Raw genomic sequence first — 8,179 nt, forward strand, 5'->3', positions numbered from 1 at the left:
GATATATATATATCAAAGACCAAAGTATAAGTAAAGCATGATGATTTCTGAGTTTCTATAGTTTTCCTTGTAGTGATCAATAAAAGCATTATTGACCCAACGTCTGACTGGTAATATAAAGCAGGTCCTGGACAGAGCGAGGCTAGATTTGGATGCCAGGGTCACGATTTGACGGGGGGGACGGGAAGGGGGCAGGAGTGGGGCAACTGCAAGAGCACAAATAAGGAAAGAACTCGGGGCCCACAAGGTTCCAGGGCCGCTGTCTGGATAGTGGTGAACCCCAGGAATGAGGACAAGGGGTGTCCTATGCGTGAGCCTTGCCTTGCTGTGGAGTTGTGTTTGCAAGAGCTGGCTGGTGACTACTGTTTAGTGAGCACCTACTATGGGCCAGGCACCAGGGGTCCATGTGCCCCAGGACTCACCGAACCCCCACATCTGCCAGAGGAGGAAGCTGCTGGTTGCCCCCAGGACAGATGAGGAGACGAAGAGGCCCAGGGTTTCAGTGGCCCGAGTTCAGACAGCGACAAAGCGGCAAACACAGGGGCTGGAATGAGAAATGCAAGCCCTGCTCTGTGACCTCAGGTCGTCACCCTTGTCCCCTCACACCCGTACCTGGAGCCCTTGCCTCCACAGCTACACGTTTCCCAGCGAGGGGTGTGCACCAGGCTGCCCCCGGCCCCTGCTCCCATGGCCCATGCACCTTGGGCATCCACGTCCTACCCTCTAGGGCAGCAGTTCTCAACCTGTGGGTCGTGACCCCTTTGGTGGTCGAACGACCCTTTCACAGGGGTCGCCTAAGACCATCCTGCATATCAGATATTTACATGACGATTCATCACAGTAGCAACATTACAGTGATGAAGTAGCAACGAAAATAATTTTATGTTGGGTCACAACATGAGGAACTGTAGTTAAAGGGCCAGAAGGTTGAGAACCACTGCTCTAGGGACCTATGTGCCCGGCCTCGCACACATACTTCCTGCCCAGAGAGGAGTCTCGGGGACCCGTTCACCCTGCGTGGGAGCCCAGGCTCTCTGAGCCCTTCCAGCCCACGTAGCTCAGCCACTGGGGGACGTCCCCTCTCCCACAATAGGCCAGAGCTGCACCCACACTGCAGACCATGTCTCTCTTCACGAAGGAGCTTGCGCCTCTCTCATTAGCTGGTCAGGCCTCCCTTTTGGCCCATTTTTGTGTATTATTATTATTATTATTATTAATCCTCACCTCAGGATATTTTTTCCATTGATTTTTTTTAGAGAGTGGAAGGGAGGGTGGAGGGAGAGGGAGGAAGAGAGAGAGAGAGAGAAATATCAATGTGAGAGACACATTGATTGGGGCCTCCCGCAGGCACCCCAACGGGGCCAGGGAATGAACCCGCAGCCCCAGTACTTGCCCTTGACGGGGACTCAAACCCGAGACCCTTCTGTGTGCAGGCGATGCTCTGCCTCTGAGCCGCACCGGAAGGGCCCCCTTTGTGGATTTTCTATCAGATCGTCCGTCTTTTTTATCCAGTGTTGTGAGCGTTGCTCTGTTGTAAACAGTCACGTGGCAGCTTTAGTCTCCGCAGCCTGTTGGCTGCCCCTGCGTGTGGCCAGCCTGGACAAGCACCCCGACTTGTAAAGTGCCTCACCCATCACGTTGGCTCTCCCCCCCCCGCCCACACTTGTAGGGTCTCTGGGAGTCGAACCGTTCTTTCCTTAGAAACGAAGATGGCGTCTTTCCCTTTCTTCCATTGGCTTTATCATTGTAACATTCCCATCGAAGACGTTAACCCCTCCGGAGCCGCCCTCTCGAAGGCTGCGGGAGGGACGGTCATCTTGCACCGAAGTAAAACAACTCGGCCGCAGCGAGGTGTTGGCCAAGGCGGGCCCTTGGATTCCTGGCAGTGACCTCTGACCTCCGCTTGCTCTGGGGCGCCATGCCACCCCTAGGCTCTCCATCAGAACTCCTGGCAGAGGGGCCTGGGCCAGAGTCGCATTCCCAGCTCCCTCCTCTCCCACCACCACCGCGAGACACTGCTGTATGTTCGGGCGTCTTCTCTGTTTTGTGTAAAACCATGAAGAACACCAAGAGGCTGAGAATGTCAAAGAGTGTCTCTGTGCCCGGCCGGCGTGGCTCCGTGGTTGAGCATTGACCTATGAACCAGGAGGTCACAGTTCAATTCCCAGTCAGGGCACATGCCCAGGTTGTGGGCTTGGTCCTCAGTGTGGGGCATGCAGGAGGCAGCCGATCCATCATTCTCTCTCATCGTTGATGTTTCTCTCTCTCTCTCCCTCTCCCTTCCTCTGGGACAGTGTCTCTGGAACCATGCTCCGCAGCACACACGCCTCAGCAGCCCTAAGAGTCAGGCTCTGTGGAGGGCAGAGGAAGGACCTCCCCCCTCAGGCAGGTGCTGGGCTCTGTCCCAGGTGGAGCCTCAGGCTCAGATTTGAAGTCAGGACCCCTCCCACCCCTTCAGTCCAGTGCCAGCCCGCCTGCCGGCCCCTCTGCTGGGTCCTTCTCGTCCCCCGACTCACCGCAGGGCAGGCTGCTATCGGCCCTTTACGGCACCCTATCAGGAAGCTGTCATTGTCGGTGCCATTGGACAGGTGGGGAAGCTGAGGTCTGGAGGTGAGAGTAGCGAGCCCGAGTTCATACAAGGAGGGGTGGAGCTGGGATTTGAACCCGGGCAGTTCAGCCCACAGCCCCTGCGCTAAAGCCGGAGAGAGAAGCCACCTGGGGCTCAGGCCCTGGCCTCAGCGGCCAGGGGGCCTGGCTTTGAATCAGCCCCAAGCTCTCTGAGCCTGGATGTCACGCCCATTGAGCTGGGGTGCCTGTGCCTGATGCAGGTGGGGGTGAGGGGAGCTCCTGGAGGAGGAACACCTGGGCCAGGGCCATGCCCACCTCCTCCCAGCGCCCCTGCTCCATCCCCGGGGCTCTGAGTCTAGGGCTAGGCAATCACCTTAAGGAGAGGACCGGCCTTTCATTTTTATTTTTTTTATTTTTTATTTTTTTTGCCGAGAGCCCTGTGATTTCCACCTCGGCCCCCTGCTGTGTGGAGGGCGGCTGTGGATTCCTGTATGAATTCTGGGGGCCCCGTCCAGGAGATGGACAGAGAGAGGGGCCAAATCCCAAAGTGGACGCATCAGCGGAAATCCCGGGATAGCGGTGGGGGAGGGGGCGGAGTACAGCCCCTGGAGGGGCAGAGGCGCTGCACTGGCCACCTGGGCCGAGTGTCCCTCTGAACCCACTGATGAAACTGTCTGTGGGGCTGAGAGCATGTCTGGGCCTCGGGTCCTGCCTTTAGACAGGGAAGCCAGTGTGCTCCCCGGAACGTGCGGTCTCCTTTCAAACTAGAAGTTGGTTTTTCCATCCTGTGGGCTCTGAGCCTTTCTCGAACCAAAGTGTATGTGGCTCACCCTTAAAGACGTACATTTTGTCAGAAGGAAGGATGGAAGGCCTCCGCCCTCCACCTCGCTCCGCCTCAGGCAGGGCCCCAGATGACCTCATCCATCTGGGAAGCGGTTGCTTTGGCAGGGGGACACTGAGGCTCTGGGCCATGGGTGCCGTGTGCAGGTGGGGGTGAAATCGGGAAGAGACCCCGTTCTACGTGCCTGGACAGGGAATTCCTCCCCTTGACCCGGGCTTCCCGGAGAGGGCTGCTCACGCTTGGAGAGCTCAAGGTAGGCAGCCCACAGAAGCACTCAGGACTATTCCTGTTGTCATTGTATAACACGGAGCTCCTGACAGCGATAATTTATGAAATCTCACAACCCTGTGGGTTGGCTGGGCTAAGCTGGGTGGCTCTTCCACTCCTGGGGGGTTGGCTGGGATTGCTCACGTGGCTGCATTCAGCAGGCGCAAAAAAAACCCCTCCCCAGGTGGCCTCACTCCTGTGGCTGGTGGCGGGGCCAGCTGGGGCTGCCTGGGCCTCACCCTCTCCAGGTGTCTCTCTCCATCCACAGATAAAGCTGAGCTTTGTTATGTGGGTGCCAGGAGGGTTGCCAGGACTCTGAAGGCCTGAGGACTGGGCGACCTCAGCCGGGAACATGACCCACGGCCCTCAGGGCTAGAACCCCAGCATGCTATCCTGGGCATGGCTGCACTAAGAATGGGCCTGCAGGGATGCCCACCACCGCCAAAGGGGAGGGTCCTGTGGTCACAGGTGCCCGTGGCTGGGACGTGGCCTCCTCAGGACCTATAAGGGGGAACCGTTCCTGGGAGCGAGGGGCACTCTTTTGATGCCTCTTCCAGGAGAATTCCATTTCAGAAAAACAGTGTTGAAGAGTAATTTCCAAACTGGAGAAGTGGCTCAACTTCCCTTTTCTATAGGAAAGGAGCTGTAAATTCCCCTTTATCATTATCATCCTCAATGCCATCATCATCAATACCATCATCATCACTATAGTGACCATGATCATCATTGCAATATTTCTACCATCATCAAGATTAGCATCAGCAGCATCGTCTTCATTATCATCACTCACCATCACTGTTAACTTTATCATCATTATTATCATCACTATCATTGACATCATCATTATTGACATTGTCACTATGATCACAATCAATATCAGCATCATCTTCATTACCATATCATCACTGTCATCACCAAACCACCACCACCACCACCATCACCACCATCATCATCGCATCACCATCACCATCATCATCATCGCATCACCATCACCATCATCATCATCATCACCATCACCACCACTATCATCATCACCATCATCACTATCACCTTCATCATCACCACCACCACCATCATCATCATCACCATCACCATCATCATCATCACCATCACCATCATCATCACCATCACCATCATCACCATCATCATCAGATGAACTGCTGATGCCCTCCATGTGACAGAGCTGCCTTGCTGAGTCTGCCTAATGGCTTTGGGGCTTGAAGCTGGTTTTCTCTGGTTTGTGGCCATTAAAACGACTACCCTGGCATTCTTTCCATTGTTTATTGTTTTAGAAAATCAACTAGAAAATTGTTTTCTTCCCAATTTGGTTCTCAAATATCCAGCAGCAGGGTTTTCCACTGGCATCCTGGAATGTTCTCATCAGAAATCTCCTTTAAGGCCTGATTCTCGAGACTGGGAGCTTTGCCCAAGGTTGCCTGGGAACAGAGTGCCTAACACTAATATGATTTGTTCATGCCTAGCTCTTCCCAGCTAACGGAGGACTTTCAAGCCACACAACCCATCAATACAAGGGTCTCGGGAGAAGAAGGGTCTGGGGAGGGTACGTGAGTTTGCTAAGGCTGCCATAACAAAATACCACAGGCAGGAGGGCTTGAACAATAGACATTTATTTTCTCATGGTTCTGGGGGCTAGAAGTTCACGATCAAGGTGTCAGCAAGTTTGATTTCTGGTGAGGGCTCACTTCCCGCCTTGTGGACAGCTGCCTTCTTGCTTCCTCACAGGGCTTTCCCTCTGTGCTCGCTCCCCAGCAGTTGAAGACCTTTCTGGTGGTGATGCAAATGAGATTGGTGATGCGGTGAACTCATGTGCTTTTGCGGTGTTATGTAATGAAAAGTGTCAACGTGCGAAGGATCTTCTAAGTCAGTGAGCCAGGCTTTTACACACGCTGAATGCATGCTATCTGAAAATCACTCGCAGGTCAGAGATCCATTCGATGTGCAAAACAAATCGATGGATTTCAATGTAACAAAGAACCAAATGTTCATCGCTATGTTTTCGGATTCTATGTCATAACTGTTAAAATGCTACCGCTTGTCAAGTGTCGTGCAGTATCGAGAAATGATCTGACAAGCCTATTAAAGCACTCCCCCCTTTTTTAACTACGCATCTGCGAGGCCACCTTTTCTTCAACTAAACCACCTATTGTCTGCCACCGATTGAGCGCAGAAGTAGATGTGAGAACTTGGGGTCGGGGGGCGCCTACGAGAGCAGACGGTAAAGAGATCTACAGAAATGGAAGACCATGCCACTCTTTCGCTGGCGTTTCTTTGGAAATTAAAAATATGATATTTATGTTAATATGCCAGAGGCTTGTTATTACTTTTAAACTATAGGCCCGGTGCATGAAATTCATGCACTGGGGGGAGGGGTCCCTCAGCCCAGTCTGCACCCTCTCACAGTCTAGGACCCCTCGCTCCTTACTGCCCGCCTGCTCATTGCTCCTACTCCTCGGCTTGCTGCTCCTTAGCGCTGCCACGGAGGTGGGAGAGGCTCCCGCCACTGCCACTGTGCTCGCCAACCATGAGCCTGGCTTCTGGCTGAGTGGCACTGCCCCTGTGGTCAGTGCGCATCATAGCAACTGGTCGTTCTGGTCATTCTACCGTAAAGGTCACTTGGGCTTTTATTATATAGATGAATTAATAAAATATTCTAAAACACTTCCGTTTCAATTTTGAAATGTTAGTAGATACAGCATGCACCAACAAAAGCTCTTTGGGGTCCTCGGTAGTATTAAAGGGCAAAGGGACCCCGAGTTTGAGAACTGCTGCTCGCGCCATTTTGTGGCTGAGGACACAGGTGCAGAGAGGGAGGCAATGTGGCCGAGGGCACGGAGCTGGAACAGCACCGACATGGTGGACCCTGTGGCGCGGCCGGACCCTCCCGCTGCCGGAAGACTGACCTTGGCTGCAAGGTTATTGGGGGGTTTCCTCAGCCGAAGGAGACTGGACCTGCACTTGGGCTGGATAGCGGGGTCCGGGGGACACCCCTTTCCGGGGTCGGCCACCATCCAACGCCAGAACAATGGGGTCAGAGAGGGAGGGACTGCCTGGGGGTGAGCCCAGGCTGACATAGAGCGTGGATGGGGTGCAGACGGAGAGAAGGCTGGGCCGGGATCAGGCCACAGTCAGTCCTGAGTGCGGGTGGGGAATTCAGGTCTCACCCTCTCTCTAATGGCGCAGCCTTGGTCAAGATCCAGCTGGCCGCTGGATTTGAGGTTCAGAGCCACGGACGGAGCATCTATATCAAGCAGAAGAGCAGCTTTGAGCTTACAATTCTGGGTCTTTCTACCTCCATTCAAATTGCCACAAAAGAAGTGAAAAAAGCCCTGTACTTGTGACTGTGTATGAGAGGGGGCATTGTCACCAGGAGCACCTCCATCTCCCGGGGCTTGGAGAAGCCCGTGCAGCCATCCCAGGATGCACAGACCCCCCTAGGACGTCCCAGTCCCAGGTGCTCACAGCTCGGCTTGCATACCTCTAGGGACAGTGAGCTCACCACCTCACAAGATGGCTTTCTGCTCTTCTGGGGGGGGGGGCTCCATCTAATCTCCTGGAGGCTGAGCCCCCACTTTGCCCAGGCCTTCCCCTTTGTTTCTCTTATCACTCTTGCTTTCTTGCTTTTATTGCAACCCGTTTCCCCTCCAGACGTGCCTTCTTATTGACTTTCCGAATCGTTTGCCATTTTACTCTTCCTGTGCCTCCCTTCCTGTGCCCCCAGCCCGCTCCCCTCCTCGCCTCTCCACAGCTAAGCCTGCAGTCTGCCCGCTCGCCATTTCCTGTGCCCTTCCTGCGTGACAGCCCTGGGGACCAATGGGCTCATCAGATCAGGCCTTGCCTCCCCGAAGCCCACGCTCCTGTGAAGCCGCTGCCACACGTGTGGCCCCACAACCCACGCGGTGCCCGTGGCGTGTGAGGTGTCAGGAGAGAGGCAAACGTTTGTAAATGTTTCCGAACCGGAAGGCTGCAGGACTGTGTCCCGAGATGAACACAGATGAGCCTGGGGTGTCTGCCTGAGTGAGAACAACTCTCACAGCCCCACCCCCAGCTGTGCACACAGATGACTGCACTTCTCCGAGCCTCGGTCTCCTTATCTGGAAAGTGGGTATGAGCGGTGAGTCTCGTCACCCTCTCTGGCCTGTTGGAAGGATGAAACAGAATGATGGGCGTGATCCCCCGGCACGCAGTAGGTACACAGGGCCAGGAAGCTGGGGTCCCACTGTCCGCGCTCAGCGGGCCCTCGGAGCAGCTCGTGCGTTCTAGCACCTGGCCAGCGGCTGGCAGAGCGGATTAGCGACACGTGTTAGCAACTTTCCAGTCAACAGAGGTCTGCCCAGCAATTGGCCCTTCCAGACTCGGGCTTCCCCTAACCGATTCGGACGCAGCACAGACCTCGGCCGCTCCTCCCATAGTCCCCCGCCGCCCTGCCCAGGTGCCCAGGGCGGAGCCACAGCCCCCAGGGACGTGGCCAGGGCGGCCAAGGTG

Source organism: Myotis davidii, unplaced genomic scaffold (assembly GCF_000327345.1).
Source record: "Myotis davidii unplaced genomic scaffold, ASM32734v1 scaffold960, whole genome shotgun sequence".
In the NCBI taxonomy this organism is placed as follows: domain Eukaryota; kingdom Metazoa; phylum Chordata; class Mammalia; order Chiroptera; family Vespertilionidae; genus Myotis; species Myotis davidii.